We start from the raw sequence: 24,428 nt of genomic DNA on the forward strand, positions 1-24,428 counted from the left end.
GTACTGAACGGAGAGTCTGCAGGTGGGGCTCCATCTGAGCTCCAACACCAAGCACCTCGCCAGAGGCTCCTCTGCTGATCCCACTGCCTCTATTGTAGTAAGGACCCAGCTGGAGGTCCTCAGAGCCTCTACAGCCCCAGGAGAATCCTCACCCCTTGCCTCACCTGCACACATGTGCGCGCGCGCACACACACACACACACTCTCTCTTCCAGAAAGACACGACGGTGGCTCTTACTCCATAGACTTGGGAGCTTTCCCAGGTCAAATGACAAGACATGAAAAGCATGGGCTTGATTCTTCCTCATCCAATTACCACGTTTATTGGAGGCCAGTATCCTTCAGGCTGTGGAGAGGGAGGCAGACACTGACGAAATCTCACATAGAAGCAGCAGCCAGAAACATCCCCCTCCTGGGAGCCACTCTCTTCCAGGGACGAGTCACCAGAACTCCCCGCTTGGAGGAGGGAGGTTAAGGCGAGGCCACCTCACATCGGAGGCAGGCGGAGAGTGTCCTGAGCTCCCAGGCAGGGATCACCCCTGCCTGGCCTCTCCCCAGTGTACTAGTACACATCTCTGTGTACCAGTCAATTATTTGGGGCCAGCCTCAGTTTCCACATCTGTAAAATGGGAATTGTAACATCATAAACCTTCCAAGGCTTTTTTCAGAACACCCCAGGGCAGTGCTCATGAGAGCATTTGTAAATCACGAATGCGTGCATTGTAAAAATGTTGTCTTTTTTTAAATGATGTTTTGTGTTCATGGGAAGGGTGAAACAACAGATTCTGGGAACTGTGGGTGTGAGCTCAGAACATCTCTGAGCAGGACATGGAAATGATTCCTGTGGCCCCGGGACCAGGGCAGCAGTGTGAGGGATGGGTGGATGGTGAGGCCGCAGCACAGCCTCTGCCCGGCCCGACCCCATAGGGCTCTGAAGCAGCCAGCAAGCCAGAGCTGGTCCCTCGCCTCCTGCCTTCCCTTCCAAACGGTTTCCAGGAAAGGCACTGTTGCCATGGGAACACATGTCCAATTATTCTACTTGCAGAAAATCACTCATCAGCCAACTTGGCTGGAACATACTCCTTTCTGCAGAGGAAAACTGCATCTTGTTTTTTCACCTCCGCCATGACCAGCTCTTTGAGCAAAGAAGTGGAGAAGCAGATCAGAGGACTCAGGCCACAAGAGAGATGGTCTTCTGGGCAGAGAAGACAGAGGCTACGAGAGAGAAGCAGGCCCTTTAGTAAAGCACAGGCAGGCTCCCATGTCTGCAGGGTGGTACACAAGCTGGAGGCTGAGGGATGGCAGGTGGGCAAGGACTGGGGCCACCGATCACCACCAACCAGCATCACTGAGCACTCACTCTGAGCCAGGCTCTGCTAGATGCTGAGCAGAAATGGATGCTTCCAACATCTCTTTATGCCTTCAGCGGGTGGGGATTCAGAGTCCAGAAGAGGGCAGAGACCGGTGAGCAGATCAGTCACAATAAGTGATCAGGACACAACAGAACGTTTAGAGTAGTCAGAAGTAGACCAGAAGGCAAAAGAATGGAAGGTAAATGAGAGGCTGGGTTTTGATGTATGAATAGGAGTTTGCCAAACAGACTAGGAATGTGGGTGTGTGCTCTGGGCAGAGGAGACATGATTAAGGAGTGGACTCCTGGAGCAACAAAGTGCATTCTGAGAGCCAGTGGTTGAGGCTGCCCCAGTGGGGCTCCCGGATAGGGAGGGGAGGGAGAAGAGGTGGGCAGGCTTAGAGGCTGGAAGCCACCTGTGCCCCCACAAGGAGCATGACCTTCAGCCTGCAGTGCAGCTGGAAGAACTCAGTAAGATTCACATTGGGCAGAGGCAGGCAGGACAGAGAGGAGGATGGGAGCCTGGAAGACCAGCCAGCAGGCGGGGCCACCGTCCAGGGAGGAGGCCCAGTGGGTGTCTGCACAAAAGGGGCAAAGGAGGATCTGCAGGTTGGGGGCACGGAGCGAGGGCGGAGCCCAGGGCCAGAGCTCCGCCCAGCCCTCAGCTCTGGGAGAAAAAGTCTGGAGGTGGTCTTAACCAGATGAGAATAGTGGAGGGGTGGGTCTGGGGAAGGAACAAGATCAGATGGGATCACATCACGCTGAACAGGAAGCAGTGAGGCATCGACAGCCTGAGTTCAAGTCCCGGGGCTCTGCTTAGTGGCCATCTGTGCAGCCTTAGGCCAATCACTGACCCTCCTCTCTGTAAAATGACCCCCACTTCTTTGGGTCCTCATGAGGACTCACAGAGGTCAGCCCCAACGGTAGGTGGTAAGCACCTGAGGGTGCAGCAGCCCTGAGCCCGTGACCCCAGGGTTTCCGGGTCAGGGTACTCCTGCAGACGCTGCCAAGCACAGCCCGCTCGGGGTTCAGTAAAGAAGCCGGTCCCCTGCACACGTCCCCGTGCTCATCCTGTCACCTGGAAACAGCTGTCCTCCCAGATGGTGTCCACCGGGGCCATCACTGCAAGAAGCCCATCGACCTGCCATTCCCAGCCTTCCAGCCCCACCTTGTCACTTGGAGCACACTGACTGGGCCTTCATCCTGGGTTCAGGGTCCTACTTGTCTCCCAGAGGGTCGTGACTTGTCTCTCAGCTGGCGCACTCGGTAGACACTGTGTGTTCGTGTGTGGCCCCTTCTACTGAGGACCTCTTGGCTCTTGGGATGGAGCAGTCAGGCCTCTGGATCTTGTGTCTTGGAAATGTCCAAGGAGATGACTTACCTTCACTACCTTCACCCACAGCACCTCTCAGCAAGACACACCACTACTCCCCCTAAACAAAGCAATAACAAGGGGATCTGGCATGGCGCTTCCCCTTTCTTAGCACAGAGCCCGCTCATCAGAAACCTTCGGTAAATGTGCTAGTGGATGAGTTAATGAATAAATATACAACTGCTTCTCTAAGGCAGCCTCAATTCTCCCTAATGGCCAGAGTTCATCTGCAAGGAATTGAGTGTGTGTCTGAGTAGGAAGTTCCCAGCTGAGACCAGATAGGACCACCTGGCCATTGCGGAGCAAAGGGGAATAGCTGGCACGCAGGACCAAGCAAGATGAGTCCAGGCAGCAGGCACAACCAAGGCTGGCAGCTGCTGGGGGTGGAAAGGGACTGGGGAGAAAGACGGCATAAAGATTAAAGCACAATCTCGACCCCAAGGAGTAGAGGAGGCGGTGAGGCAGCAGGACCCTTCAGTTGGGGCAGATGGCCGAGGATTACTCCCATCAGATCGGTCAGTGCTCTAAGCGAGCATTTGACTGGAGCTCCATGGGAGCTGTCCCCACCCTGACTCTAGTACATCTGGGCTCCTCTGGGGAACAAAGGCTGACTTCTACAGTCCAGAAGTTCCTAAGTCCTCAGACCGACTGGGACCTTCTCTATCTGCACCTCCCTCCTCCCAGGACAAGGACTTCATTGCTGGCCTCTTGGGGCCTTTCCTTGGTGGCACCTACTGGGATGACCCCTGGTTCTCCAGCTGGGGGACTTCCAGGGCCTCAGACGCTCCACGCACACCCCACCCCAACTTCCCGGACCACACAGTGATATCCTCGAGACTTATCCCAGCAGGGAGGAGGAAGTCATGAACTTTGGGCTTTACAGAACCATAACCTCCACTATAGCCAAATGACCTCGGACAAGTCAGGCTCCCAGGACGGAGGCTTCCTGTCTATTCTGTGGAGGAGATGACACCTGCCCTCCGGAACCCCAAGATACCCACCGCAGGGAAGGGAACTCAGGAGCAGACAAGCTGGGACCACCTGACATGGGGCTTCCCTATCCCCGCCCCCACTGCCCCTTTCTACCCTGCTCTGCTGTCTACTGAGCTCGCCGTCTGAACCAAAATTTAGAACATGCGACTTGACAAAGGATTTTTGTCCTCTTGCTTCAACACACAAAGGAGTCCGACTAATTCCCTGGACCGACACAGGCATCATTGACACCCTGACCCCAGAGGACAGCCCTCCTGCCTCACCTGTTACCTGGGCCATGATCCCAACACACACAATCCTTGTCACAGAGACATCCATCGGCCTGGACTTCATGGCTCAGCCCTGAGTCAGGCCAACAACAGCCCCTGATGGGGAACCAGGCCCCACCCCCACCCCAGAAGCAAAATGATACAAATAATAAGGCCATCAAATACTCACCAGACCCTCCAGGTGGAGCCACACAGAGGCTGACACCAAGCAGGTCCTGGGGATCGGTTACAAATTACTCTATTTGGAAACAAACAAAAAAAAAATGGTGGTAGGAAAGGTCACAAAGGAAAGGCTCATTTTCCCATGTTTTTTAGGGCAAAGCTCTCAGCTCTGCAGAACCATCCCAACTTCCTCGTGCTTTTATCAAAAAGGTGGGTTCTTTTGGTCCCCTGCGAAGTACGTGGCAATATTTTCTGGATATCTATTCCCTTCCAAAGAGAAGAAATCTCTTCCTGTCTAAAACAATAAAAAGGTGGGTAATTAGTGTGTAACGGTTAAAGGATAATTTTAGAGGGGTGAGCTGAGTTCATAACATCATTCTGAATATATTTGCTTTTAACTGAACTCTCTTTTTTTCCCCTCCTTTCTTCTGTGATAATTTTTTTTTTTTGTAACTGTAATTAGCCTAATTGAGATCTTCCCTAACAAAAACAAAGAAGAACTGTCTTCAGGAGAACTGACTTCTGGGGAGGCCCCAGTGCTAGCAGCACCCCCTTTCCCCAGGCAGCCTCCGGGTCCCCTGGGGACCACCCTCCGCCACCGGTGGCTTCTGCCGTCCGTCTGCCAGCCAAGCAGCCAGGTAGGCTGTTGCATGTCTAGTTGTCTTCATTCATTTATTCCCCTTCTTCCAGAAACACAAAAGCCCAAGAGCTCTGGATTTTTATTCCTACTCACTACCATTACCCAGGGGGGTGACTCTGAGCACAAAGCACAGAAAGAGAAGGCTGCCGGCAGGTCCCGCCCTCTGAGTGTTTACATCAGGCCTGGAAAGAGAGGGGCAAAGGTTAGTGGGCAACAAGGGATGGGGAGGAATGGGGGGCCCTCCCCGGCCCCAACCTGTGTAGCCAGGAGTTCTGGTTCCGGGACTCTGCCCCCGCCCACCTTGCTTTGGGCAAGAGCCAGTCCTCTGCCTCCAGGCAGCTCCTAGCACTTGGCCACTTGATTCTGACTGGGCAGCGGCCCAGGTCTCATCACCCAAGTTCCTGACCATACTTCCCACGCTGCCGATTCCACTTCACTCAAGGCCCTGACCCCTGGGTTTCTGCCCCAACCCCCAAGCTGCTCATGGGCCCCCGATTCTTGGAGGCATCTTCCATTCAATAGACAGGACCCTGAACTTTCCCTGACACCCCTTGGACTGCTCAGGTCTCTTCCTCTGGCAAACGCAAGGGTGTGGGGTGTTTGGAGGTGTTCCCACAGACCTGTCTGGGTGGCTCCAGGGCAGGAGGTCTGGCCCACATCTCTGAGGACTTCCCAGGCCAGACATCTACATGGGTCTTTAGAATAACAGTTGAGAGCAACTACGTAAAGGCATAAAGTAAATGCTCGGGAAGGTCAGAGAGAGGACACTGGTCCACGGGACAGGCAGCCCCAGCAGGCTCCAGGGACATGGTCAGGAACAAGCTATAGGACATACCTTACACGTGTACCACCCACGGTTGTGAGGTCCTAAATGTGCCAAACGCAGTGAGGACAGTGGGATGTCAAGTTCCCGCTCAAAGAAATGTTTCTCCCCCTCCGCCGGGCGGTAAGGGCTGTCCCAGCGACACCAGCTCTCTGCCTCACCAGCATCGGCCCAGCTGCCTCTCCCCCAGGTCACCAGGACCTTTGCCACGATGGCCAGTCCCTGGGAGACAACAGAATGACCACCATGGTTAAGGCCACAGTGTAGCTGTTCACGTGGTGGGCAGGCCCCAGGTCAACAGAGGACACAGGTCAACAGCAGAAGAAGCAGCAGTTGGCAGGCCAGAAGCCATCTCCTGAAGGACCGGCCCAGAAGCCCTCACAGGCACCTCTCTCTTCAGCCAGGCCCCGCCCCTCCAGCCAGGCCCCGCCCCTCCAGACAGGTCCCACCCCTCTAGCCAAGCCCCGCCCCTCAGCTAGGCCCCTCCCTTCTCCTTGCCCACAGAGCTTTCCTCCCAGGAGGGCCGAGCTGCTCTGGGGAGGAAACTCCACCCAGATTTTTCATTGTTTTTACAGAAAAGTTGGTTTCTGCCAAAAGGCAAAAATTAAAATGGGAACAGACTTTCTCTGCCCCTACCCCCACCCCCAGCCTCTGGGAATCGTTATCCTCTTCATGAAAGCCTGTGGCCTGGTTTGGCCGGCCACTGATCCCGGGCCTGACAGTTCTCTCTGCTCCCTGACTGAGGAAGGCTTCCACGGCCTGGGAGGCCCAGGCCCCCTCGCTGTCTGGATCAGAGGCGAAAAAGAGAAGAAGCAGGACCATCGGGAGGTTCCTGAGAGGGTGGAGCGGGAGCACCACTGGCAGAGAGAGCAACAGGCAGGCAGGGACCCCGGCAGACCCCGGCCACCCGAGGGAGACCACTGCCACTCTGGAAGCGCGAGTCAGGGTTCCAGTTTCAAAAGCCCATCTGTGAGTTTTTGGAGCCCCCCAGCCCTAGTCATGGAGCACAGCCCTCTCCTTCCGGAAGTCTTCCCCCCACTCCTTGTTGCAATCCACCAGATCCTGACTCCCAGAGGCCACCCACTCAGCCACCGGCTCACCTTCAAGCCCGCTGAGCTATGGGCAGCTTATATTCCCTTTCCCGGTTCCTCTGACTCACATAGTCTTGGTTGAGGGGGGCACGCGGCTTTCAGAGGCAGGCCCTCTTCTGCCCCTCCTCCCCACCCTGAGGAAGTCCCAAGGGTAGCCAAGTTTGCATTCCTGCTTCAGCCAGAGCCCGGGCCTCCCAGCCCCTAACAGTCAAGTACTCTGTCGTCTGTCCCAGGCAGGCACCGTCTTTAAACAATGAATCAGGGAGGTCAGGTGAAAGGCACCTGGGCAGGCATGGAAATGATGCTGCCTTCACGCACTACAGGAGAGAACAAAAGACCGCCACCACCTCCTGCCTCCTCCGGAGAACTCCACGGATGAGAGACAGAGGCTGGCATGGCTTCACCTAAGGGCAATGGAGGTGGGAAGGGTCCACGGAGGTCCGCCCGCATCCCTGCAGCCCTTTCCATTTCTGGGCTCACTGACCTAACATCCCACCACCAGCACCGGGATCTCCTTCCCGGCCCTAGGACCACAGAGCCGAAAGACCAGGGAGTTCACACATCCTCCCACCTAAGCAGCCGCAGTCAAAACCCAGCGAGTTTTGGTGGGGACACAGCCCAGGCCCCTTGCTCTGTGGGGAGATGACCTCTGTTCCACACTGTCTCTCAGGAGCCCACCGCCCTACCGGTGCTCCCAAGGACCACCCCCCTCTTATACACCTGGACTCAAGTACTTGCTTCAGGGTCTACATGGAGGGCTCCAAAATAAGTTGGGGGCACAGGCAAAGCCACAAGCACCCCTTTCCCTGTTCCTAGTTACACAAGCCACACAAATAAGGGTACTGGCCAGTGGTCATGCACCCTGAGTCAACAGTGCAATAGGGCTGCCTGAGAAAGCTCATAACACCACAGTTATCCTTGCGCACAGAAACACACCAAACTGTGTCCAGTGAAATGTAGCTGAATATCTAGTGGAATCCTGGGGGAGGGCATGACAACCCACTCCAGTATTCTTGCCTGGAGAATCCCGTGGACAGAGGAGCCTGGTGGGGTGCAGTCCACGGGGGTCACGAAGAGTCAGATATAACTGAGCGACTAAACACAGCACCACATCTCATGGAATGCAACTGCCTGCTGCCCTGTGGATGGTGACCAGTTTTGCATACTTCCACATTTGCTTTAGACTTTCTGATGTGAGGTTCTTGGAATCAGTTCTAATATCATACGAGTTCTAACATCAGACATCATACGGTGTTTTCATTCATTCACGAGTCAAACAAAATCTTTGGCACGTATCCCTTGTGAATTGGTGTGAGAGTTGTGGTCTTACCTTTTATCAAAAAAAACCCTGTAACCAGCTTTTGGGGGGAGACACAATTCAGCCCATAACATATGGTTTGTGAATTTTATCTACATAAAGCTGTTTTTCTTTAGGAGTGAAGGTTCCCTACAGCCTTTGCCAAAGAAGGAGATCTGACTCCTCTCCAAGGGAGGCCACTATTGAACCCCCTCCTTATTTCTCTAGACGCTGAATCAAAGGGTGACTTTCAGCCGCCCAACCCCCACAGCGGGCAGACCAGGTGTCAGGCAGGAATCTAACCAACAGATCTTCAACCCAGTGGGGCAAGGGAGACCCGGTGGGGCTGGAACATCTCCAAAGGTCACAGCCTAGGGCAAGGCAATCGGTGTCTCTCCAAACATCCACAAGAAGAGCTAATCAAGCCTGTGGACGTTTACTGAGCATTCGGGGCTTCCCTGGTGGCTCAGACAGTAAAGAATCTGCCTGCAATGCAGGAAACCCAAATTCAATCCCTGGGTGGGGACGATCCCCTGGAGGAGGGCATGGCAACCCACTCCAGTGTTCATGCTTGGAGAGTTTCATGGACAGAGGAGGCTGGTGGGCATCAGTCCCTGGGGTTGCAAAGAATTGGACACAACTGAGAGACTAACGTTTTCACTTTTTTCACATGGGAAGTACGGGAGAAGAAAACATAGCAAGTCAGCTGCCAGAGCCCCCCTGCAATGGGGGCACCAAGGGGGGTTCAGCCCTGACCTCAAACAGCTCAAACCTGGCCAGCACCTCCCCACACAAGCCTGAAAGGCTGGCTGTGCCCCAGACCATGAGTATGGGTGGGATGCTGGGGTATGCTGGGTGGCAGACATCCTTCATCCTCTCCTCTCCCTGGTGCCCCCAGGTCTCCATAGAGACGGCTTGAATGTGGAGCAGAGCGGTGGGGGGTGGGCTCCCCCAGCACCAGGTGTCTGGGTGGGACAAGCCCCGGAGGGCTCTGCTCCCTCCCCAAAGATGTCTCACCCATCAGGCAGCTTGTCAGAGCCTGCAGCCCCCTCATGACGCCCCCGTGTGACGCACAAGGTGGGTGATGGCTTCAAGACTTGGGCTGTCTCTCCTTTTCTTATGAGTCACTCTCCTTGGCATGCGTCTCGGGCTCAGGCACCTTCAAAGCCCTCCATGGATATTAACTAATTAGTGTAAATACAGGAATGCGGAGATTACCTATTAGCAGGTTGCTGTTGGTATTAGATCATTAAAGGTGATGAAAACCCTCCCTGAGCGCTCCTCCAGGACTCAGCTCCAACTATTTCCCCTGCAAGTCTGGTCTCGGGGCTGAGAGGAGCATAATGAGGTGGGTTTCGAGTGGGTGAGAAACAGTAGCTCCTTCTGTCCCCTCCAGTGGACTTGAAGACCATGGCTGCTCAAGAGGAAGTCTTGGCCTGCACTACGGGAGGCGAGAGAGGTAGACCCATTTGAGATGGTCCCTGGGTGTCCAGGCAATCTATGGCCTCCAGAGTGTCCACAGGTCAGCACTCAGCTGGTGCCAGGGAGGATCCTCATCCTTAGAGCCTCTAGAAGGACAGCCGTGGGGCAGAGCGGGTCATGGGAGCCCATGGTTTCCAAGTTCTGCTGGGGTACTGACCAGCTCAGTAGCCCTAGAAAGTCACTTCACTCATTCACTCAACAAATTCCCCAAGGCATTAAAACAGAGATTCTCAGTTGACAGCAAAAGCAAAAATCAGCAAGTGGGACTATATCCTATAAAAAGCTTCTACACAGCAAGGTAAACCATCCACAAAAAGAAAAGGCAACCTATTGCGTGGAAGAAAATATTTGCAAACCATCCGTCTGATAAAGGGTTAATATCCAAAATAGAGAAATAACTAAAACAACTCAACAGCAAAAAACCAAACCGATTAAAAGAGAGACAAAGGATCTGAATAGGCATTTTCCAAAGAAGACATACAGATGGCCAACAGGTACATGAAAAGGTGCTCAAAGATGTTATTAACCAAATCAAAACTACAATTAGATATCACCTCACACCTGTTAGGATGACTACCATCAAAAAGAGAAGAAATAACAAGAGTTGGTGAGGCTTAGGAGAGAAGGGAACCCTTGTGCGCTGTTTGTGGGAACGTAAATTGGTACAGCCACTGTACCAGTAAGGAAAACAGTGTGAAGCCTCCTGAGAAAGCTAAAAATAGAACTACCCTATGATCCAGCAACTCTGCTCCTGGGTATTTTTCCAAAAAAAAAAAAAAAGCATTAACTCCAAAAGATACCTGTACTCCACGTTCACTGCAATGTTATTTATAATAGCCGAAATACGGAAGCAACCTAAGTGTCCACCAGCAGATGAGTGGATAAAGAAATACACACACAACGGAGTATTGTGCAGCCATTAAAAGAATGTAATCTTGTCATTTGCAACAACATAGATGGAACTTGAGGACATTATGCCATTAAGTGAAATAAGTCAGACAAGAGAAAAGCCAAAAAAGAAAAAAAAAAAGCCCATAGATACAGAGAACAGATTGGTGGTTGTTAGAGGTCATGAAGGGCAAGATGAGTAAGAGGACTTAAAACATAAAACTTCTACTTGTAAAATAATTAGTCACGTATAATATACAGTATGGCAACTATGGTTAATAATACTATATAGTTAATAATACTGGAAGTTGTTAAGGAAGTAAATCATAAAAGTTTTCATCACAAGAAAAAAATTCTGTAACCATGTACAGCGATGGAGGTGAGCTAGATATACCATGATGATCATTTCACAGTGTATACAAATATTGACTCAATGTGTTGTACACCTGAAACTAATATAATGTTATGTGTCGATTATTCCTCAATTAAAAAACAAGCCCCGATATTCTTATCTCATCAGCCAGTCCTGGCACTGTCACCTTCCACATTTATCCTGAATCGACCACTTCTCATCTTCCCCAGGTGGTCACTATGGTTCAAGACAACTAGGTCAGCACAGTAGCATCCAAACAGGTCCCCTGCCCCTGCTCCCACCACACACACACACACACCATCTACACACCATGTGGCTGTCAGCACAGCAGTCTGCCTGTAGTTTCCAACCCTGCAGAGTAAGAGCCAAACCCTTGCAATCCCCACCTCACCTACTCCCACCACCCTCCTCACCACCCTTGGCCACACCTGGCGCATCCACTCTCAAGGCCAGGGCGCCTGCTGCTCTGGGGCCTTGAGCCCTCCCGCCCCAGACATCGGAGGGGTGCACTTCCTCCCTTTCCCTAAGTGGCTCTCCCCAACCTCATGTCTACACAGGGTCGGCAAACTTTTCCCATAAAAGGCCAGATAGTAAATAGTTCTCCTTTGGGAGCCATAACCTCTGCAGCAACCACCCAACTCAAAAGCAGTCATAGGCAACAGGCATGGGTGGGAGCCTGGCTGAATTCAAATAAAACTTTATTTATAAACATGGACTACAGTGAGCCAGATGTGGCTCAGGGTTGATCTAAAAGGACAACCCCCAGCATTCTCTCATCTCTCCCTCTGCTACTCATCACCACATGTTGTTCAGACGCTCAGTCGTGTCCGACTCTTGCGACCCCGTGGACTGCAGCACGCCAGGCCTCCCTGTCCTTTGCTGCCTCCCAGTTTGCTCACACTCATGTCCGCTGATTTGGTGATCACCGTGTGATGGCACAGGAAATGTCCACATCTTCGTTATCTGCCTCCCCTGCAGCATCGGTGCCATCAACACAAGGACTCTATTTTGTTCCTTGCTGTGTCTCTAAATCCCAAGACAGTGCCTGGCATATAATACATACTTGATGTAATAAAAGTAGGTAAATAAATAGTCACAAACTGTTAAAATTTTAATGAGAGTAACAGAAAATCATAGCTAACATGTAGATAGAGATAAGTAGAGTATACACACACACACATACACACACACGCATAGTGCTTGTATGCTAAGGCAATAAGGAAGTGGAGTGAAGAAAAGGTTAAGTAACTTAGTAAAGATCACAGACCTGGAAATAACACAGCCAAACAGACCCAGCTTCAGAGCCTGTGTCTCAACCCCTTTCCTGTGAAATGAGGAGGTGGGAATAGAATTGCATCTCCCTCTCTTGAGGCAGACTCCCTCCTTGATGACAGCCAGGTCCTCCAGGCAGCCGCCACCCACACATCACACAGATCTGCAAAAGCGTCTCTCCCATTTACCTGGAAAAGGCCACCAGAGCAGTCCCAATCCCTCACCCAGCCTAGACCACGCAGGCAAGCATCTGATTACTCTCTGAGGTCTTCTTCTGCCTGAATCTCCTGAAAAGTCATGAAGACTGCAACTTAGGAAGAGAGAAGAGTTCGGGCACCTTTTGAAACAAATCTGCTCTGAATGTGAAATGGCAGTGTTGATATTACCTATGATTTGCTGCAAAGGGTGGTGAGTAAATGGGAGAAAGTATCACCCTCCAAAATCCTGGCCAAAAAACCAGTCTGTGTCTCTCAGTTACTGCTCTCTCCATCTTTCTCTTTGTCTTTTTACCCAGAAACCAGTCCCTGGTAGCCTCCTAAGTTCATGAAGGTGACTCTTAGCCCCTTCCGCCTGCCTGATGCTGGGGTTGGGGGCGCAGCCCTCATTAACTTCAAGGAGGCAATTCATCAGTTTCAATAAAGACCGCAGAATCACTGTCTTTGGGGCCAGTCTCTCTTTCAAGAGAAGAGGGGGCCAGGTAGGATTGGCAGGGCCTTGAGACCAGCTCCCGCAGGCTCTCAACAAGAAGCTCCATACCAGCCTTATTTGGAAGGGAAACTCTCTAAGTCTCCAGGCCCCATGAGTCACCCAGCAGGAATGCCTATGACATTTCATAACAAATAATAACAATGCCTTACCTCCCTGGGCCTCTTAATAGGCTGTCACATTAGCTCATTCAACCTGCAGAAACCTGCCACTGGGCGGATCCAATATTTTATCGATAAGGTGTGCAGAGCGCAGACAGCCTGACCCGACATCCAAGCTGAGCTGGACGATCCAGGCTTCTGGTCCCCACCCCGGGGCAGCTCAGACACTTCCTCCCCACAGGCCAAGCCTCCTGCTTCTCTGATACACAAACCAGTGCTAAGGCAATAGTGACTGAAGTCTGGGTGCCTTAGAGCCCGTGCTCCGCAACAAGAGAAGCTACCACAATGAGAAGCCTGCACACTTAGAGAGTAGCCCCTACTCGTCGCAGCTAGAGAAAGCCCGTGTGCAGCCACAAAGACCCAGTGCAACCAAAAATAAAAATTAATTAATTAAAAAATAACACACATCCTGGACCAGAAGAATAAAATAAATGGACAAAAACCTGCTGTGTGGGCTTAGTCGCTCAGTCGTGTCTGACTCCTTGCAACCCCATGAACTGTAGCCTGCTCGGCTCCTCTGTCCATGGGGATTCTCCAGGCAAGAATACTGGTGTGGATTGCCATGCCCTCCTTCAGGGGATCTTCCTACCCAGGGATCGAACCCAGGTCCTCCCTGTTGCAGGCTGAAATTTTACCAGCTGAGCCACCAGGGAAGCCCAAGAATACTGTAATGGGTAGTGTACCCCTTCTCCAGGGGATCTTCCAGACCCAGGAATCGAACCGGGGTCTCCTGCATGGCAGGCAGATTGTTTACCAGCTGAGCTACCAAGATGTACTAAAAGACTACTCCAAGTAAACGACAAAGACAAAATAAGAAATTATTAATTGACAACTAGAAAGGAGTAAGATTAATATAAAAAAAAAAGCCACATCTCACACCTCTGTGAGTCAAGAGCTTCCCATTGCATGAATACAAGCCCAAAGTGGACATCCTTGGCCGGACCCCCGACCCTGTTCTAGAAGTTTCCTCTAGAGGCTTCTAGAGGGTGCATCAGCTGTTTTATTGAAGTGCAATACACATAAAGAAAAGCATAAAACTGTGTGTCCAACTCTGAATTTTCACAAAGTATTACTAGCACACCTGTGTAAGCAACACCAGGTGAGCACCAAAGGAGAACACCACCGACCCCCGACCCCGGTCCCCTCCTGCCTCCTCTTGTCCCAGACCTCCCTCCACCTAGACAGCCACCAACTTGACTTCCAGGCGAGAGATTGATCTTGACTCTTCTTTTAAATCCCTGGCTGCTCACTCCAGTACTCTTGTCTGGAGAATTCCATGAACAGAGGACACAGTCCATGGGTTCACGAAGAGTCGGTCTTGACGGAGGGGCTAACACTTTCACTTTCTCCCTTTTCAAAGGCTTCCCAGGTGGCGCTCGTGGTAAAGAATTCACCTACCGACGCAGGAGCCATAAGACAGGCGGGTTTGATCCCTAGGCCGGAGCGCAGGCATGGAAACTCACTCCAGGATTCTTGCCTGGAGAAAGCCAGAGACAGAGGAGCCCGGCAGGCTACCGTCTATGGGGTCGCAGAGAGTTGGCCAGGACTGGGCAACGGAGCACATAGGGTATAGCTGCTGTTGTTTAGTCACTAAGTTGCAATTGGCAGGTGGATTCTTTACCACCGAGCCACCTAGGAAGCCCGTAATGCTTTCTCATTGTATTTTAAGGTATGTTTCAATGATGATTATGAAGTTGAGCACCTTTTTATACCCTTGTAGTTTGTCTTTTTCATATTGATTTGTAGAAGTTCTTTATGTATTCTGGGCACTAAATGTGGATATGGGTGTGATTATAAATACTAGAAATAGAGATGAACAGGAGTGACAGTTGCTCTGTCAGGCTCTACCACGGTAGAGTCTTTCTCCTTTATTCCATTAATGCAGTGAGTTACTCTGATAGAATCTCCGCTGTGAAAACATCTCTCCATCCCTGGAATGAACCCAGTTTGGTCATGGTGCATCCACCCTTTCACATAGCATCGGGTCTGATCTTCTGGTGTTTGGCTCCGGACTGTTGCGCCCACATGTGTGAGCGAGGTCAGCCAGTAATTTCTGGACGAGACCAGGTTTGGGCGTCCGCATCTGACTCAGGCAGTGAGTCGGACGGCATCCCCACCGCCCCCTCCTTACTCTGTGTCCTCCCAGTTAGCGAAAGGTCGGTTCGACGCACACATTAGTTGTTGACTTGGGGGAAGGCCCACACAGCTCATCTTTCCAGGCCTGGGGACTGTGTCTGGGGGTCCTGTGTCTGCGGCCTCATCTGTCTTCTGAGTATGGGGGAGGGAGACTTGGGGGCGGTCTCACCTGACAAACATCCCTGAAATGACCAGGGAGTTGGGGCTGCACCCTGGGTCCTTCTGGAGGCTCTGCTTCCCGATCCTTTCTCCCCTCTCTGCTCCTATCTCTCGTGTCCTCTTCCTCCTCCCTCTTCCTCTGTCTCCATCTCTCTCTCTCCCTTCCAAGACCCATCAAAGACCCCTCTTCAACGCCACATGTGTGTGCGTGTGTATGTGCTCACGCATCCACATGAACCCAGCCACAGTGCCCCCCGCTGGGAGATGCTGGAAGCGGCTGACCCTACTGGTCACTCACCTGCTGTGGTAGGACTCAGGTCTTTACCTCCCCCAACCCCTCCCCTGCCTCCACAATCTCCCCACCCTGGCTGATGGCCCTGCCTCCTCTGTCTTGCTCTTTGCTGGAGCTGCAACTCCGCAGTGCCCCCATGGCGTGTACCTGAACAGCCTTCGGAGTGCCATGAAAGATTCATGAGGGCGAGAGTGTGGAGGCAGGCAGGGGGTATAAAAGCTGGCACTGGGCTCTCGGCTGGAGGGCAGGCAGGGAGGGTGAGCCCTGGCCATAGGCGGGGAGCTGGGAAGGCCAGTCCAGCACCAGCCCTGGCCACAGAGGAGGGTGCCTGACTGCGCTGCCCCCAAAGTCAGCACATCACTGCCAAGGGAGGAGGGCAAAGGGCACAGGGGTTCCACCTGAGCAAACATGAAAGGCCTGGGCCAGGTATTGACAGCTGTGCTGGAGGGGGTACCTGGGCAGCCCACTGCCTTTCGAAGGGCTTGTTCGCTTAATACCACTTAAAGGTTATGGAGCCACTGTGTGCAGTCACCCAAACACCTGCGTGTGTCTCTAAAAATGGAGCTCTCTCAGGGATGTGCCCGCGGTGGAAAGGTAAAGTGAGTGGGTGGGTGCTGCTCCAGAAAGAGGGAGCCTAGAAAAGAACACGCATTCCACAACCTTCTGTGTCAAATCCATGGGGCTGTGATGACAACTGAGAGTCCTGCAGAATGGTCCTCCCGGTCTCTTATCTCCCCCACCCTCAGCAAGCCCTCCAGGCAGAGGCTGGCGAGGATAAGCATCCTGGTCCCTCCAGGTGGGGGTCTACCCTCCCCTTTTACTGGCCCATGTGGCTGGCCTGAGCCACTGGTCCTGAACAGGGAAGAGCAGGAGGAAGGCCAGGGCTGGAGCCACCGAGGTCTGACCTGGGCACCGCCACTAACTCACTTGATGCTCCTGGGCGCATCCTTTCACACCGTAGATCCCATGGCCCTTCTGTGAAGGGACACAATTGTGCCAAGTAGCAGGAGCTATTCCTTTCCACCCTGACGGTCCCCAATCCATGTGACCTGGGGTCAGTGGAGCAGGCCGGCACCAGGGGTCACAGGAAATAGTGGGACGCTGCCCTGCATCCCTGGAGGAGGGTCTCCCTGCGCTCCCCGCCAAGCCAGGGGCTTCATGGGCTCTCAGTAGGAGTTGTCGCACCATTATTGTTAATTGCAATAATGAGAATAATAGTTATCATCCTAATCACAGCCTGGATGAGTAGGATTGTGGCGAGCTTAAGGGAGTCATTTACACCAAGGAGATGATATTCTTAGAGACAAGAGGCATTCCCCAGGCTCCAGATGGCTGGGGAAGTGGGCAGGGAGGAAGCAAACCCCAAGACCTGGACCATAATTGGTGGCCACCAGGAGGCCCTAGTGACAGCACAGTAAACAGGAGGGCTTCCTGTCTGGGCTCAGCAGGCAGGGATCTGTGCTGGCCCTCAATCTTATTACTAGAAGCGCCATGTGCCATGGGCTCCCCAAGATTAGCCCTCCCCTGCACCCTCAGGGAGCACACCTCCTGCTGGCCTCTGCACCTGTTTTCAGAGGGGATTCTAATACACGAGGGTGTGCCCATTTGGTGACGGGGAGAGGGAGGCAGGTAAGGATGGCGAGGGAGAGAAGGCAGGTTGGAGAAACAGTGCTGCCAAGCACTCTGGGTGGCAGAGGGGAACCTGCACTGATGCGGGGAGTGAGCTGGCTTTTCAGTGCCTCACAGACCCCCCGGCAGAGCTGCGCGGGCCCTCAGTGAGGGTGAGAGCAGCGCTAGCCAGGGTCAGACCCAGGTAGTCTGGTCTCTTCTCCTCCTCCAGTCGCTGTCCCTGCTTCCTGCTACTCAGCCTGGCAGGAGGGAGCTGCCCTCAGCAGATCTGCCCTAGAGCCTGGCCGGACCCAGGGGCATCTGACCCAGGAGGCCAGGAGAGAAAGCTGATGGGAGCAACCTGAGTCCGTTCATCGCTGGCTCAGATGCCTGAGGCCAGGGAAGAGTCACACAGAATCCCCGTGGAGTAAGCAGTTAAAGGCTGGGCATTATGGGCTTCCCAGGTGGCGCTAGTGGCAAGGAACCCGCCTGCCAATGCGGGAGACATGAGAGACGTGGGTTCCATCCCTGGGTCAGGAAGATCCCTAGAGGAGGGCATGGCAACCCACTCCACTATTCTTGCCTGGAGAATCCCATGGACAGAGGAGCCTGGTGGGTTACAATCCATGGGGTCGCAAAGAGTCGAATAGGACTAGAGTGACTTACCACATTACCGGCTGAGCTGTTATTCTTGATGGTGTCGTACTGCATCCTCTGGGATGTGGCAGGAGTGTGCAACTCACGGACGCAGAGCGATGTCTTACCAGAGGCGGTGAGGGAGGGGTCTTCAGAAGCGTGAAGGGCAGCCAGGGGAAGATGAGATGAGTCTGTAGCCCTGGGACCCTTGGAGGGCAGGGAAGGGAAGGGCGGTGGCACTGAGGAAGCAGGCTTGATGTCAGGAGGCTTCTGGTAGCCAGGGGAACTGAGCCCACTCTCGTGGAAGGGCTGCCTTGGAGCGGCTGGGTTCCACACCACCTCAAACATTTGGGTGGACTCATGCCCAGCCGCCAGGGACAGTGGACAGCAGGGGCCCTCAAGGCCTCTGTACTGATCAGGGATCTCCAGAGAAACCGAACCAGCAGGAGAGAGGGGTAGAGACAGGGACAAGAGAAAAAGGTTGGTTTACTGTGAGGAATTGGCTCCCACAATTAGACACTGGGAAGTCCCACCATCTGCCATTTATAAACCGGAAAAGCCAGTAGTGTAAGTTCCAACCTGAGCGCTGGAGGAGACACGTATCCCAGCTCAACAGTCAAGCAGAGAGAACTCTCCCTCCCTCCAACCTTTCTGCCCTACTCAAGCCCTCAATGGATTGGATAACGCGCACCCACTCTGGGGAAGGTGGTTTGCTTTATCCAGCCCCCCAGTTCACAGGCTAATCTCTTCTAGAAAAATACTCTCACAGAAACCCCTGGAAATAACTTTTTACCAGCTGTATGTGCCCTGTGAGGCAGTCCAGTTGACACACACAGTCAGCCATCACAGCCCTCTCCCATGACAACCCCGGGTCCCTCGTGGTCCTCAGAGCCCCACATGACCAGACTCCTGTTCATCCCGCCCTCATCCTCCCTGCAGGCCCCCAGGGTCCCTCAGGGCCACATTCTCCCCATTCCAGGCTGGGCACCTGCTCGTCCCGCCATATGCACCCTTCACTTTTCATCATAAGCATCACCTCTAGAGAAGACTCTTGAGAGTCCCTTGGACTTCAAGGAGATCAATCCAGTCAATGCTAAAGGAAATCAACTCTGATATCCGTTGGAAGGACAGATGCTGACACTGAAGCTCCAAACTTTTGTCACCTGATGCGAAGAACTGACTCACTGGAAAAGACCCTGATGCTGAGAAAGACTGAGGGCAAGAGGCAATGGAAGATGAGATGGTTGAATGGCCACACTGACTCAATGGACGTGAGTTTGAGCAAACTCTGGGAGATAGTGAAAGACAGGGAAGCCTGGTGTGCTGCAGTCCATGGGGTCACAAAGAGTTGGACACGACTGAGCAACTGAACGATAGCAATCACCTCTTCCAGAGAGCCTCCCTGATAGGGTTGGAGATTGCCCTTTCTTTGTCATACTCAACTCTCGCAGGGTGATTTGCAAACTGTGATGATGGGAAGGAACCGGGAGCTGTGAGGGAAACTCACAGGGTAGGGGATGGGGAGAGTCTAGACATCGCAGGAGGATGGCCGGCTCCCTCAGAGCACTGGGGGTGAACACGGCATCCAAGAAAACCTAAACCACATTTTCAGTCCTCCTTTATCAACATGTTATTTGACCCTAAAACCAGTCAGTCAATGGACTGCAAGACCCCAAGTCCAACTCCAGTTCCTGAGTGGTTTTCAGAAGACTGTGTCTCCCATGCACCCAGCATAACTCCCCAAGCAGGCAGCCAGAGAAGGGAGAGACAGCGGGGACCCTGCCGGGCTTTCTTTGCCTGCAGTGGCGTCATGACTGAGCCCTGGGTCCTGGAGGGAGGAGGGTCAGAGATGGGGGAGGAGGCCGAAGAGGAAGGAGGGAGGCAGGGAGGTGGGGCGGGGGAGCACTGCTTCTCATTCCCCAGGGAGGCCCCGAGGCTGATGCATGCAGTCAACCCAAATCTAATCTCAGAAAAGAACAATGAAAACAAGGAGCCGACCGACTCCCAGACTTTTGCCTTTTCTGCCTTGAGATGAGGGAGGAATCCGGGTATTTGAGGAGTAGTCCCATGGTGGAAGCCTGTGCCAAAACCACTGCTTGCTGTGGGATCCCAAGTGGACTCCAAGAAGAAGCTCCCACCCAGGGAAGCCCCCAAAACCAGCTGGGTTTGGACAAAACAGGCCAGACTCCCCAGGCTCCTCCTCGATTCTTTCTGCCCCCTCCTGCCCCAGAAGAAGTCATGGGCTTCTCCCAGTTGAGTCCCTGGTCCCACCTCTGCGTGGGCCCCTCTGGGTCCAACAAGACCAATTACAGTTCTTGGTGTGTTAAAGGTACTTATGGAGGAGACCCCCTCCTGAGCCCGAGGCCATGGGTTCCTGCTGAATCGACCATCTGCTGCTGTGAACGAGGGAGCCATGGTAAGCCAGGTACTGGCCACACCGAGGGGCCTCCTTGCAGAGCCTCTCACCCACAGTTTCCGTCAGGTCTCTCTGCCCCCTGTCCGGTCTGCTTCTGCCTTATCTCACCGTTACCCCAGAGGGATGAGGAAGTAGCAGTTGTTGGGTTTGTTGAATATGGAACGTAGATCCAGAAGGAGCAGAACGTGGCCTGACCCTTGGGGCGCCTCAGCCTTAATGCAGAGACCAAGATCCACACATCCGACCTGCACGGGTAGACAGAGTGAATAACGCCCACTTCAGGGTTATTTTTCAGATGCATGTTGCACGTGGTGACGAGTAATCAGATACAAATTCATTTTAAACCACGACTGAATTCAAAGTAGTTTTTGGTCATTGTGAGTTTTCTCAACCAATGAATCCTAAAAATAAAAGCACCGGCATGTGAAGAGATCCTCAAAGAGTTTGACATTAAAATGCAGCTCACAGACTCATAACAATGGGGCACCTCCTCTCCATAGCAGATCCTTTCTTTTTGCTGAAGAAAAATCAATTTCAGAAAGGTTGAGAGCCCTCACCAGGGTCACACAGCTTATGAGGGTCATGATGCCTGGATTGACCCAGGTGATGACCTCAGGCCAGGGGACTTTAATCCCTCTGACTCGTCAGTCCTCTTCTGTAAAATGGGATTGTTGAAAGGATTCAATGGAAGGATCCAGGCACAGGAGTTGACACGATGCCCAACTCATAGGAGGTACTATCATTATCACTGTCACAGTGATAGCCTGCAGCCTCGTGCATCCTCTATCTGGTTCTAAGCCACACTGACCCTGTGAACCACTGACCCCCCCACACACACACACACACATTAGAGCTGGTTGCAATGTGGTCAGGTAGTATAGTCCCCTTTAAAGCTTCCCATCCCTACCTGCATGCGAGAGCTGAGAAATAAACATCCCTTGGCACAGAGCCCCGCTTGTGAGCTCCCATAGCAACCGGTATTTTTCCTACCACGGCTCTGATCTTTCTGAATTGCCTTCACCTGGGGAAAAGTCCAAGTCCCACGCCAAACAGCAAGCAAAGTAGGGTTGAAAACCAGGTGAAGAGTCCACTGGTTACCACTAGTGCTTAACAGAGCAATCAACTAATCGGTTGATGGATAGATGTTGGAAAAATGGACGGACAGATGGATGGATGGGTAGGTCAGCTGATGGAAGGATGGTAGATGATAGATGGAAATGGATGGATGGATGAGTAGGTGAATGTGTGAGATGGATGGATGGAAGGATGGTAGATGATGGATGGGAAAGATGGGTGCACGGATGGATGAGTGGGTAGGTGGATGGATGGATGGATGGGCCATTTTCTCAAGATACTTCCTAAAACTTCAGAGAGGAAAGTATTAAGCAAGAGGGTGAAGAAGCCAGGCTCAATGCTTCAGATGGCTCCAGGTGACATTTCCAGAGCTATGGAACACCACAAAGAGCTTCCCTGGATTCTAGCATCTGTGCCCACCCTCACAGGTCAGCATTGCCTTGGAGATGAGGATAGGAGGCCAGGTGGGAAATGGAAAAAAACCCATGGATCCTCATCCCTGTCCCAGGAGTGAACCACCTTCTGCCCTGAGCAGATGAAGGCACACGCAGAGGAGACCAGGTCTACTAGACCAGGGAAGGAAGGAGGGACTTGAATGGTGGCTGAATTGATACAGCAGCTGCAAGAAGGGTTTCCTCTGAGGTCTCCAGTCTCCGGCCCTAGAGGAAGGTGGAAGATCGGGGGACTGGGCCTCTCCCACCCCCAGCCCAAGGCCAAGGATGAGCATCTAGGGCTGTGGAACTGGCCTCCCGCTGTTGCTCCCACTGGGGAGGGAGTGGGTGGCTGCCTGTAAGCTCCTCTTGCCTTCATCTATTTATAGCCCCGGCTGCTTGTTTTATTTATTTGTTTTTTGGCTCCTCCATCCCAAGATCCTGTGTGCTTTGTTCTGCTGGAAGGAACACGGCTGCGTGGCCTTGGACGCTGCTTCCCACTAGGACCCCCACCTTGATGTAACAGCGGAAAGCCTCCCACAGACACACAAGCAAGCATTCACGTGTGCACACCCACAAGGTGACCACGCTCGGGTCAGGGCCTCCCTGCCCTCCCTCCATCTCAAGCCCGCCCCACTGCGCCCAGCAAACCTTGTTTTATACAAAAACTTGTCTCTGGAGTGTTCACACTGATGTCTAATTTTGAAAACAAATATCTTTGAAGATTGAATATTCAGATCCTTCTGCAGAGGAAACCCTGGAGCAGGTCTTGGAGTAAAATTAGGAATTCTTTTGTAAGCAAAGGCCTGGCCATCAGTAATCGGCTGGGAATCCAAAATAGGGACTTGGAGTTTCAACATCACCTCTTAGAAACAGTCCATTTTGTGAGCAAATGGACTTGGGAACCCCAAGTTTTTACTGCCAGCCCAAAGGGGTCAGTTCTAAGGATTAGTATCTGGGTTCACTGGGGTGCCTGGAGCCAGGCCCTGTCTCTCTCCCCTGGTCCCCTCAGAGTGGGTCGCTGGGCAGTTCGGCCTGACCCAGCACGGGCTCTCCACCCTTCAGTGGTTCCTGGGCAGGACCTGGACCCACCAGCCTGGGGCTGTCACTCCTTTGTGGAAGGAAGAGCAAAGAAGGGACCCTGACACCCGTTAGTAGGGGCTGTGGGAGAGGGGGAGGTGCAGGCCACTAAGGTCCCCCAGGGACCCTGGGTGTGAGTGCCTGCTGAAGTAGACACCTTGGGAGACCCTCTTGTCTCCACCAGGCAGACCCAAACCAGGTCTGGCTGTTGGCAGAATAAAGTAAAAAGATGCCAATGTTTTAGAAACATCATGATATCCTTCATTAGTACTGGACCAGGAGGACTAGGTGGGAAACCCCAGCAGCTGAGAAGCTGAGGTTGGACCTAAAATCTCTGTGTCGAGTAGGTGCCATGGTGAGAGCAGTGGGCAGGGGTGAGCAGACCCAGGGTGCCCAGGTCTTTTTTCCTCAGGTCCTCTTGCTAAGATCCACAGTTCTGTGTGTGCGTGTGTGTGCCATCTACACTTTTGATCACTTCTTTCTCTGCAGAGAAGAGAATTAAGATAAACAGCCATCCAAACTTGGCCCCTCTGGCCGGAACTCCCACTCAAACACTGAAACGCCCGGAGAGCAGCTGTCCCCCACCTACCACCCACCCAAGTCTCCCAGGGCACCCCCCTCACCCCCTTGAGGTGGGCTCTGCCAGCTGGACAGGCAGGCCCAGGCTGGACCCTGCAGACCGAATAGCTAGTGCTCTGGGGGAAGACTTCTTTTTCCAGCTATGAATCTCCAGGAGGCATCTTCAGGGACCAGCCAGACACAACCAGGTAGACCTAGCAGCTTAGCCTCCAACGAAGGGCCCTGAAGGAGACCTGCCCCGTGACCGTCCCTCCAGGCCTTTTACTATTGTTACGAAGAGATGGTCTGAGGACTTCCCTGGTGGTCCAGTGGCTAAGACTCCACAGTCCCAGAGCAGAACCAGGTTCAGTCCTTGGTTAGGGAACTGGATGCCACATGCTACAACTGAAAGATCCCACCTGCTGCAACTGAGACTTAGCGCAAGCCAAGTGCTTTTACACATTTACTTATGTATAAATAAATAAATACACCTTTTAAAAAGAGTTCTTACAAAAAGACCGTTCAGTCCCAAGGTAAAGAGCCAGGACTTTGGCTCTGATAGGGCTGGGTTCAAATTCTGCTCTGCTGCTTATTAGCTGTGTGACTCGGGGCAAGTCACTTAACCTCTCTGGGCCCCGTTATCTTTGGTCTATGAAGTGATGATACTGTCAATATCGCCTCCCTGGGATACTGTGAAGAGTGAGTGGGAGGCCACATATAAAGCAACTAGCGTGCTGCCCAACACAGATAAGTTATTGGTGAAGACATTATTGCCCTTTTTGTTTACAGCTCCTTATTTAGTGAGCAGTATGATTCTGTCCGGGCTACCCTGGTGGCTCAATGGTAAAGAATCTGCCTGCCGCTGTAGGAGATGCAGGTTTGATCCCTGGGTCAGGAAGATCCCCCAGAAAAGGAAATGGCAACCCACTCCAGTACTCTTGCCTGGGAAATCCCGTGGACGGAGGAGCCTGTGGGCTGTGGACTATGATTCTATTCACACCAAACTGCAACTTATCGATGTCATGAGCCCAATGGCAGCTTCCAGCCCTACGCACTAAGCTGCGTTCAGCCTGCTTTGAATTAGGGCTAAGGGGGCTCAAGTCTTCCACCCTGGCCAGACCCACCCACCCCTCATCTTCTTCCTCCAGATCCTCAGCTGC

At 52.8% G+C, this 24,428-nt stretch overlaps 2 long non-coding RNA genes across 2 annotated transcripts; both read right to left on the bottom strand.

Moving 5' to 3' along the window:
- Positions 1–296: 296 nt before the first annotated feature.
- LOC120866801 lies at positions 297–6,796 on the bottom strand. The gene is made up of 5 exons (XR_005721746.1): positions 6,710–6,796; positions 4,889–4,968; positions 4,154–4,222; positions 1,360–2,783; positions 297–1,214 (listed from the first exon to the last, which is right to left on the bottom strand). It is a non-coding gene; the product is annotated as an uncharacterized LOC120866801 (long non-coding RNA).
- Positions 6,797–11,640: 4,844 nt separating this feature from the next.
- LOC120866802 lies at positions 11,641–13,011 on the bottom strand. The gene is made up of 3 exons (XR_005721747.1): positions 12,870–13,011; positions 12,008–12,299; positions 11,641–11,785 (listed from the first exon to the last, which is right to left on the bottom strand). It is a non-coding gene; the product is annotated as an uncharacterized LOC120866802 (long non-coding RNA).
- Positions 13,012–24,428: the final 11,417 nt, after the last annotated feature.

Source organism: Oryx dammah, unplaced genomic scaffold (genome assembly GCF_014754425.2).
Source record: "Oryx dammah isolate SB20612 unplaced genomic scaffold, SCBI_Odam_1.1 HiC_scaffold_8, whole genome shotgun sequence".
Taxonomy (NCBI): domain Eukaryota; kingdom Metazoa; phylum Chordata; class Mammalia; order Artiodactyla; family Bovidae; genus Oryx; species Oryx dammah.